This window comes from Prionailurus bengalensis, chromosome B2 (genome assembly GCF_016509475.1).
Source record: "Prionailurus bengalensis isolate Pbe53 chromosome B2, Fcat_Pben_1.1_paternal_pri, whole genome shotgun sequence".
Classification (NCBI taxonomy): domain Eukaryota; kingdom Metazoa; phylum Chordata; class Mammalia; order Carnivora; family Felidae; genus Prionailurus; species Prionailurus bengalensis.
The window spans coordinates 123,711,488-123,722,457 of NC_057349.1; the positions used below are offsets into that span (position 1 = coordinate 123,711,488).

Sequence of the window (10,970 nt, forward strand, 5' to 3'; positions counted from 1 at the left end):
AGTAGAGTATTTAGTAGATAATTTAGTGGGCCTTTTGAAACACATATATTTTAATCAAAATTGGAGGAGGAGGTCTGGCTTGGAATTAGATGGATAGTTAACCTGAAATATGAAAATGGTCCTTGTTGGATCAAGGGTGAGGATTTTGTAGTTGAAGTGCCCCTCAGAGAAGCTGGAGGTGGAGATCTCAGGAGAGTGAGTCCCTCTGCTGAAGAAACTTAAACTTCACTGTCTTTATTACATACCTATTGATGGCTTTCCCTTTTTATTTTTATTGAGGTATAATTGACCTATAACATTATCTTCGTTTTAGGTTTACAAAATAAAAATTCAACATTTGTGTATATTACAAGATAGTGGCTCTCTCTTATGTTCATGTTATGGAACATACAAGAGAAGACCTCGTCTCTGCCTTCAACACTCTCAGGGGAGGCTTCCAGGCATGACGCTCCCAGGAAAGTTGTCCTTCGGCAGTGGCCATGTTGAAGAGGAGAGCCACTGCATGGGGATGAAAAGGTCGCTTTTCTCCACTCTAGAAGCCAAGCCCACGGATCCTGCCCTATGAGCCTGTGCTCACTGCCCTGTGAGCCTGTGAGGGTATGAATTCAACTGTGCCTCCCAAAAAAAGTATGTTGAAATCCTAACCCCCAGTACCTCATAAAGTAACCGTAATTAGGTATAGGGTCCTTGTAGAGATGATCAGTTAGAAAGAGGTCATTAGGGTGGGCCCTAATCCAATATTGCTGGCATCCTTATAAAAAGGGGAAGTTTGGACACAAAGAGAGAAGGTTATGTGAAGAGACAGAGCGCCATGTGAAGGCAGAGAATTGGAAGGATGTTCAACAAGCCAAGGAAGGCCAAAGATGGCCAGCAACCACCAGAGGCTAGGAGAGGGGTCTGGAACAGATGTTCCCTCATGGCTCTCAGAAGGAGAGCTGCCCATATCTTGATTTCAGACTTCTAACTTCCAGAAACATGAGATAATAAATTTACATTATTTTAGGCCACCAATTGGTAGTATTTTGTTATGGCGGCCTTAGAAAACTAATCCAGGAGGGGTCATTTGCTCGCTTCTATCATTCCTCAAAAATGAACACGATGCTTATTGAGGAGAATGATAAATTCCTTAAGGGCTGCCGAACCTCTAGAAAGTAAAGATGAGGGGACTGACGTAGGAGATCATTTAAATGGGGGAATGATGGAAACAAATGTTTTAGCTAGGACGACGCGGTCACCAAAAAAACCCCTCTTATCACCAAAATACAAATGTAACTGTATGGGCTGGAACTCTGAGGAGGCTGAATGCATAGTATACATGTTGACAATCTGGAAGTATAAGGACAACTTACTGACAAATCTGTACACGAAAAATTATGCTATTTCTCTGTGACTGGACGTAAAGCTGGCATTTGGGAAAGGAGCGTGTGTCTGTGCGGAAGCCGTTTTGTGGCTCAATGTGCAACGCGGTGACCATCACAGGCAAAAAACAGAACCAGAGTCGAATAGATAATCAGCAAAAATTTTCTTTCCAGGAAAAGGTATCCAAAGACCCCCATCACAGACCTCACAAGCTCTAGATGAAACATTACGCCATATTTCCATCCTCTATACTCTGAGAAGCCAACAGAAAGGAAACCACTTTCGCAAAGCGAGATTGTCTTAATATGAAAGTCTGAGTTTACGTGAGGGGTCAGAGTCTGTGTCTCCTAGGAGAGGAGAACAGAGAAAACGAGGGCACCTTATAGGCATCAGGAACCCTGTGTTCACCAAGAACCTGAAGCTGAGTTATTTAAGAACAAACACGCCAGGTGTAGGGCTTCGGATGTAGTAGACCAGCCATGTCATCACGATCTACGCGGAGGCAGCCTGGGAGCTTGCAGACAAACTGGAACACACACATACTAGAAAGACCAGGAGAGAGAGGCCGGCATGACATAACGGGGAAGGTGGTTAGCGGAGAGGAAAGAAGACCCAGATGGCTACATTCAGTTACCTGCACAGCTCGTCCCGCATGGCCTTCGCAGCATACAGCGAGCACCAGGAATGGGTGGAGGTCAAAGAGATTAAGAATTTAGCTCATTATATGGAAGAACATTTTCACGGTAGGAAGTCTGCGATGACAGCACATCCCGCCTTGGGTGCCATGCAGTGAGTTGCCCGTAATGACAGGTACTCAAATAGCAGACAGGCAATGACCCGGAAGTAAAGCCACCAAGGAGATTCACTGGAGAAGCAGCTGGATGGGACTTGAATGTCCTGTCACCCCCAGGTTTCTACACCCAAAGGAATTCTGAAGCTAAAGCAGAGGAAGGATTTAATTTTAATGTCTCCAGCCAGCAATTTTTTCCTAAAGTTTTCTTGTCCTCCAATTTTATAAGTAATTGACACATCCTGGAATTGGTTATAGTGATTTAATTCATTTTTCTGGTATCAGCATTTGTGTCAGATAATCATAAATGTGGACCGAGAACAATTAAGAATGCTGTCAGAATATCACAATCATAGCATGAGTGTAATGTTAATAAGATGGATAAAATGATTTCACTCGTTAAAATCTGATTATTCAGATTCTAAGATGTCTTTTTCTTTTTTTTTTAAATAATCATGGAAGCGAATATGTCAGTAATACCTGGTAAGGCTGTGCAAAGAAGAAAAAGATGCAAATAGAAAATCATTTTAAAAATAACATGTGGGGCGCCTGGGTGGCGCAGTCGGTTAAGTGTCCGACTTCAGCCAGGTCACGATCTCACAGTCCGTGAGTTCGAGCCCCAGGTCAGGCTCTGGGCTGATGGCTCAGAGCCTGGAGCCTGTTTCCGATTCTGTGTCTCCCTCTCTCTCTGCCCCTCCCCCGTTCATGCTCTGTCTCTCTCTGTCCCAAAAATAAATAAACGTTGAAAAAAAAATTAAAAATAACATGTATGTAACGAAAGGTGCTTTTAAGCAAAAAATGCAAATTTACTGAGTAGTATTTTGTGAAAAGTACTATGCCGAGCACTAGCAAAGGCAACACACAGATAGGCAGTTTTATTTATTTAAAATATTAAAATAGGGGCACCTGGGTGGCGTAGTTGGCTAAGCACCAGACTCTTGATCTCAGCTCAGGTCATAATCTCATAGTTTGTGAGTTTGAACCCCACACTGGGCTCTGGCTGATGGTGTGGAGCCTGCTTGGGATTCTGTCTCTCCTTCTCTCTGCCCCTCATCTGCTTGTGCATGCTCTCTCTCTCTCAAAATAAAGACACCTTAAAAAATTAAAAAATAAATAAAATAAAATGTGATAAAAATAGCATAATGTTTTATGTTGAAATGCTTATGCTAACGTATTTACTTTATAATACTAATAATTCCATCTACCTATTCCTTTGTCCAGAGTTTATGTTTCAATGGAAAATGTATGTCCTACCCATGGCTCTGACAGCCAGAGCTATACGAAAAGTTACACTCAGAACTGTCACGCCCCCCTCATCCCTACCCCCTTGTTCCTATACCACACCACCTGCCAGAGGTAACAAATCTCTTTACTTATTCTCTGGAGTGTGAATACTGCCTTTCTTGAATTTATTCTACAGGAAGATCAATACATAGTTATAGGCAGTGGGTGCACACATTTTGAAGACTGAGGCTGATGATGTCTACAGCTACATGCTTGGATCTGAGGCACATGATATTCTCCAGACAGGCTGGGGATGAGCCTCAGCTGATAAATGTGGAAGCCATGCAAAGATACAAGAAATTGCCTCATGTCTGCTCCAACGTAACAGTAACTGCAGTGAGAATCCCTGCAGACACCATCTTAACCAAGTGATCAAGGTCAACACCACCACCAAGAAGACATTGATATCATAAATCCTTGGCTATGATGCACTGAGAAAGACAACACAATTTGCTCAAGAGGAATAACCTCACTCTCAACATGAAGAGACATCAGATGAACCCAAATGGAGGGACATGTTAAGGAAAAGATGGCACTCCAAAGTGTCACGGGCATGAGGAACTGTTATAGATTGGAGGACACAAAGGGGACAATGACAGCTAAATGTAAAGCGGGATTCTGGAACAGAAAAAGAGCCTCAATGGAAACATTGTTGAAATGTGAGCATGGTCTACGGTTCAGTGAATGTATTATACCAAAGTTAATGTCCAGGTTCCAAACATTGTACAATGGTTATGTAAGATGCTAAACTCGGGAGAAACTGGGTAAGGGATTTATGGAAACTCTTCTGTTTCTGGAACTTTTTTTGTAAGTCTCAAATTATTTCAAAAGGAAAAGCTAAAAAAAAAATAATGAAGGGAATTTTGTTAGTTCACCGGAATCGTTTGTGTGTGTACAAATAACTTCTCAGTGAAACAGAATACCCAAATGCTGCTGTGTTGATATCAGAGAAGAGACACTTCAACAAATACCTTCACCATGCTAATTATAGTATATTAGTCTAATAAGCATAGATAGGTGTAGTAGTAATATTTAGACTGTAATCCAAAAGCTCCAAAACTAAAGTTAGGCTCATTTGTTCACAGACATAATAAACTCCATATTTTTTTCTTTCTTCGGGGATTTAGGGGAGATCTCCTTGATGAAGGCATATTGAAGGTGAGATGCCAAGTGTGAGCAACCAGTTAGCTGGGGCTAGAGTGGGTAGGAGCACTCTAGCAGAGGGAACTACAAGTATCTTATTTCTCTGAGATGAAAAGTGGTTTGGCTTTGTTCTAGAAACTGGAAAAAGGCCAGCAGAGCAGGAAGTAAGCGGTGTGAGGTAAGGCTGAGAATCTGGGAGAAGTGGTCCACAAAAAACATTGTGGGGGAGGTCAGAATTATTCTACAGCAATCGGGGCACCTGGGTGGCTCAGTTGGTTAAGCGTCCAACTGTGGCTCAGGTCATGGTCTCCGGGTTCATGGGTTTGAGCCCCGCGTCAGGCTCTGTGTTGACAGCTTGGAGCCTGGAGCTTGCTTTGGATTCTGTGTCTCTCTCTCTCTTGGCCTCTCCCCTGCTCACCCACTATCTCAAAAATAAATAAACATTAAACAATTAAAAAAAAACAAACAAAAAAACCCCAAATCATTCTACAGCAATGGATGCCCCCGAAGGGCTTGAGGAGAGGGGATACGGGACCTTGGAAAGTTATTTTCTCCTGCTCTCTCTTACTGGCTTTGAATGCTTTTTATATAATGCTGACTACAGTTCTTTATGTTCACTGAAGAATAAGTATGGGAATGGGCTGCCAGGGCAGAGTTTGAAACGTACAGGAATAAACTTCCTGGTGAAACTTCTGTCCCTGGAGAGTTTAGAGAGTGAAACTGAGCGTGTGTCACACTTGCATCACAGATGTTCTGAATTCCATTAAAAGCTTACCTGAAATGAAATATAACTATTTTCCCAGAGTGTTGATGTCTTTTTCTCTCACTCTGAGTGTTTGGTATTATACAGTCTGACCCAAAGCCTGAGTTGGGTGAATGAATTTTTGTGCCAAAAAGTTCAAAAACTTAAAGTATTCACCTGCCCAAGAGTGGCAATGTCATCCAACCCTTAGAAAGCTCACATTGTTTGGTGCATATTGTGGTTGATCCATCAGGATAGAGGTCACTCGCTATTAAGAGGTAGGTATGGTATCTAAGTAGCTTCTAACCTGCTTTTTCCAGCGGTCCTTAGGGTACCTGAGGACCCAGAAGAAAATAGCACCTGGGTCTCGTGGATCAGAGAAGAGTTTCATCTGGGCTTTGTCAAGCCGAGAATATTACTGCCTTCTGTTGTTAAGTCCCCAACCCAATTATGGAGCACACTTTATGTCCGTCTTTGATTACAGAAACAAACAAATTCCTATCTGTTAGTTTAAGCCTCAATATTGGCGTAAGTCAGGAGCAGTCTCATCCCGTTGAGCCTATGTAGGAAATAACTAGAAAATAATACAATACAAAATCATATGATAATATATTATAAATAAGTTTATAAACACAAAATAAAATAACCATAATTTTAAAAAATAACCATAATTTTTGATAAATTTAGGATTTAGACGAGAAACGCTTAGGGGTATAAAATCTATTGTTGAAACATATTACGTTTTGGAATTGTATTGAACTTCTTGCATGTTTACTGAAGCGCAGTTGACACACAATGTTACATTAGTTGCAGGTGTAGACACAGTGATCCCACAAGTCTATAGTTATGCTATGCTCACATGTATAGCTGCTGTCACTGTACAGTGTTATTATAATACCACTGACTCTATTCCCTGTGTGGTACCTTCTATCCCTGTGATGTATTCATTCCATAACTGGAAGACTGTATCTCCCCCTACCCTTCACCCATTTTGCCCATTTCCCAGCCCCCCTCCCTCTGGCAACCATCAGTTTGGTCTCACAATTTATGAGTCTGTTTCTGCTTTTCGTTTGTTTCCTCATTTGTTTTATTTTTTTCAGATTCCACACACAAGTTAAATCCTATGGTATTTGTCTTTCTCTACCTGACTTGTTTCACTTAGTGTAATACTCTCTAGGTCCACTCATGTTGTTGCAAAGGGCAAGCTCCTATTTTTAAAAATTTTCTGTTTTTATTTATTTTTGATAAATAAAATAAATAAATAAAATTCTTTTTTTTGAGTGTGTGTGTATGTGTGTGTGTGTGTGTGTGTGTATGTGTGTGTGTGGGAGAGAGAGAGAGAGAGAGAGAGAGCACAAGTGGGTGAGGGGCAGAGAGAGAGAGGGAGACACAGAATCTGAAGCAGGCTCCAGGCTCTGAGCTGTCAGCACAGAGCCCAATGAGGGACTTGAACTCGTGACCCACAAGATTATGACCTGAGCTGAAGTCCAACGCTTAACCTGCTGAGCCACCCAGGAGTCCCTAGATCCTATTCTTTTTAATGTCTGAGTAATATTCCCATGTGTGGTGTATGTATGTGTGCATCACACCTTTATCCATTCACCTACCATGGACACTTGGGTTGCTTCCGTAATAACTGTATTGCACATAACTTTTTATTTGACTATTAAGAACACTGCACTTTCACGGACAACTTTCTGCATTCACCGTTGTTCAGCTCTGGGTTAACAGTAAAAGTTAAAAGCCTGAACCACGTCTCTACAAAGTACAGTATCCTGGGAAGCTTTGCTGGTTTTAATTAAAAAAAAAAAAATCCCAGATATCTTGCTTTAAAAAAAGTCTTTTTCTTATATATCAGAAAAGCAGAAGAAAGAAAGAAATCAGGTTAATGAATCATCCTGGCTTACTGGATCCCACTTGGTAGAATTTAAACTTAAAAACACAGCAAAACACATTTCGCTTACCTTATGTCAACCATAGAAGTTTTGTGATTTCCGAAACATCAAAGAGCACTTACCTGTACACGGTCCTAACCACAAAGGGGGAAAAAAAATGACGTGCTCAGGAGAAGTGATCTTACTTTAGAAACACTGCCGCTTTCTAGACCCTGTTCTTTCCGAGCAGACCCTTCCGGGGAGTCCGGTATAAAGCGCCGTGGTCACCGCCGGCCCCGGGGTTGGCCCCTGTTAAAGGGCGGCAGGTCGGTGCGGGCGAGGGCGCTGCGCGGGTCACCGGCGCCCAATGCAGGCTCCGAGCTGTGGGTTCCACTCAGAGCCACCACTGTCACACTTCCTCCGCCTCCCTGCCACCCGCGCAATGGAAAGTGTGAAACGCTCGGTCCTGCAAACTTGACTCAGAAGCAGGCGCGCGGCGGGCTGCGGCGAGTTTCTCCGGGGGCTCGCCGCGCAGACCCCCAGGCCGAGCCAGCGCGACACCCGGCCGGCGGACGAGCCGGTCGGCGCTGCGCCGTCTGCGGAACCCGCCCGGGAACATCCGCGTCCCGCAAGGGGCTGGCCCCGCCGCCACGGACCTACCTGCGCATCCCGACGGCGCGGCCGCAAACAGCAGCAGCGGCGGCAGCAGCAGCCGCAGGGCCGCGCGCCCGGGCGCCTGGACCCCTCTGGCCGCCGCCCTCGCCGGGGGTCGGCGGGCCCACATGGGCGGCGGGGCTGGGTCACATCCCCGCGGGCGTCCCGCAGCCTCCCGCGGCCCCCTCGAGCCGCGGCCTCCGTCGGAGCCCGGCACCCACCGCTCGGGCTGCGCGCGGCGCTCACGGTGGCCCGGCGCCCAGGGAGGCGGTGCCGCGGCCGCGCCCCACCCGCGTCCCGCCCCAGCCCAGCCGCCAGCGCGATCTCCAGTCCCCAGGCACGCAGCGCCGAGAGCCTGACCGAGCATCCAGGGCCCCAACCAGCGAGGGCACTGGTGCAGGGAGGACCTCACTCCGGGGAGGAGAGTGAGGGCGGCGCAGGGAAGAGGGGTTCTGGTGTTCGGGCCTGACTGTGACATTCCTCTGAATGTGAACTGTGGGAGTTCAGTACCGGAAGAATGAGATGGACGTTCATCTCTCAACATACCGCCAGGCACTCGGCCATGCATTGTATTTGATTTCACGCAGTCCCCACCACCCGCAACTAGGTACTGTCCCATTGTACAGAAGAGGAAAGGGAAGGACGACGTATCTGCTTGAATGAAGTCTCCAGGCTTGTCAGCAGTGGCCTGCAGATGCCCACACAGGCCGGGTTCTAGGTTCCAGGCTCTTCATAACGGGATGGTGGGGGGTTGAAATTAAGAAATGTGTGCAGGGGCGCCGGGGATGGCCCAGTCCGTTAAGCCTCACAATCTGGATTTTCACTCAGGTCCTGAGCTCAGGGTTGGTGACATGGAACACCCTGCGGACTCTGCTGACAGTGCGGGGCCTGCTTGGGATTCTCTCTCTGCACCCGCACCCCGACCCCCACCCTTCCCCTGCTCTCGCTCTCGGAAAATAAATAAATAAAACATTAAAAAAAAAAAAAAAGAATGTGTTAAAATAGTTGAAGTAGTATAAAGAAAACCTGAGAGCCAGTCTCAGCTCTGGTCCTTAAGAGGAAGTTGTAAACGCTGGGAGATGTACCCAGATGTACCAAATTAGATCCCTAAATTTAGATCAACTACCTCCATCCTAGAAAAAAGAATCTAAAGTAATTGAAAAGAAAGAAGTCTTTCTGCTGGGAGGAAGTGAGAGGTCGGCCAGGATTTTCAGAGTTCTCTAAATATGTTACTTCCTTCTCCCCGAAAGACTTGGAAACAGAGGCTAACAAAATCCAGGTCAGATCATCCCTTTGGCTGGGACTTCGGCCATGTGATGCAGAAGCTGGGACTCCACCTAAACGTTTGTCAGCCAGGTCCTTTAGGCTCCACCAATAGGGGGCGCTGGAGGCATGCTGGCAGCCAGGGGAGGAGCCAAGGGGCTGGGCTTCCTATTGGCTGTTATTGTCCACACTGCCCACCGTGTCCCTTCACCCCGGCAGGAGCTTCTGGTTCCACACTCCCAGAATCAGCCTCATTCTGCCCCCACGGAGATTCCAGCAATGGGCTGATGGTGCCCATTCTCAGAAGCCAGAGCTCCAGTTTCCGGGGTTCCTTTTCCAGGATGTAACCCCCACATCTTCCCTTTGTTCTTTCTGCCCTGGGTGCTGAAGTTGCTTTTGTAGTTACTTTCACTGCCTCAATCTGAGAATCCCCCCTTTTACATTTTTAGTTCTCCAATATCTGTTTCATCAATTCTACAGAGCACATTTTTTTTTTTTTCTGTTAAAATAACTGGTATGGTTTCTAATCTCCTGGCTTGGGTCTTACTGATTCAGTAAGATTTAGGAAGGACCGAACACTTTAGGAAGGACTCCATGCGAGCAGGACATCATCAGCATTGTTGTGAGTTGCTGTTGTTCTTATTATCCACAAATTATATTAGTAGAGCTTCATTCTTATTTTAAGTCTTGTGAGTTAATGTGACATGTATTTGCCACAAAAGTATTTGGGGCCAAATGATTTTTGGTATCTACGGTTTAGGACTTGTATGCATTTCTGTTCAAATATGAATCGTTTGTGGCCCTAAAGGGGCTAATGCAGAAAGGTACTAGCCCTTCCCTTCTTAACTTGAGCAGTAACATTTCGTTGTTTCTCCACTAGGAAGTGGAAATGAGTAGGGGTCCTTCCCCCTCATAAGCGGGCTACCCTTTGTTTGTGAACCAACAGCCTTCTGTACATCCGCCTTCCCTCTGGCCCTTCTCAGGTTCCCCTTTGCACTTAGCCGCATGTCGGAATCTCACTGGTTTCCTACCTGTTATCAAATTCACCACTCAGTTGATGCCTGTGGTTTTTGTATGATGAATGTGACCTAAAAAATTGCTGAGTGTTCAGTTGATGTCTCCCATGCATTAAATTAAAGAGTGTAGTCATGACTCCTTTTGTTTTTACCCATGACCTGGAACTCAACTTAGGGAGTTTCCTTTGTACCTTCAAATTCTTACCCTCTTACCCACCCTGTGAAAATCAGGAAGAGACCGTCCAGTACCCTCCCAGTCGAAATCTTCCCAGTCAAAATAAATCCTAGTATATCCTTCAGATGATTTTTGAAATGACTCAACACATCCAAACTGGTATTTTCTTCTACTCATGAAGATTACAACCTTTCTGGGTTTTTTTTCCCTTTGGTGCTTTATTTCTTTTATTAAGTTTTTTATTTTAATCCCAGTATAGTTAATACACAGTGTTATATTAGTTTCAGGTGTACAATATAGTAATTCAACAATTCATTGCATTACTCAGTGCTCATCATGGTAGGTGTGCTTTTAATCCCCACCCCCCACCCACCCCCACCTCCCCCACCTCCCCTTTGGTAACCATCAGTTTGTTCTCTATAGTTAAGAGTCTGTTTCTTGGTTTGTCTCTTTCTTTTCTCCTTTACTCATTTGTCTTGCTTCTTAAATTACACATATGGGTGAAATCATATGTCATTTGTCTTTGACTGACTTATTTTGCTTAGCATTATACCCTCTAGATCCATTCATGTTGTTGCAAATGGCAAGATTTCATTCTTTTTTTTTATGGCTGAATAATATTCCAGTGTGTGTGTGTGTGTGTGTGTGTGTGTGTGTGTGTGTGCCACAT

At 44.9% G+C, this 10,970-nt stretch overlaps 1 protein-coding gene across 3 annotated transcripts in view; it reads right to left on the reverse strand.

The window, feature by feature from the left end:
- The window catches only part of IL20RA (interleukin 20 receptor subunit alpha), a 35,747-nt gene extending 27,772 nt beyond the window's left edge, over nt 1–7,975 (reverse strand). Inside the window, exon 1 of one of the 3 annotated variants that reach the window (XM_043593103.1) lies at nt 7,853–7,975. The gene's annotated coding sequence lies outside the window, so the exon portion shown is untranslated. Of the gene's footprint in view, nt 1–7,335; nt 7,557–7,852 lie in introns of those variants that run through there. The other 2 variants (XM_043593102.1, XM_043593104.1) reach the window with 2 other exon arrangements.
- Between the last annotated feature and the right edge of the window lie 2,995 nt (nt 7,976–10,970).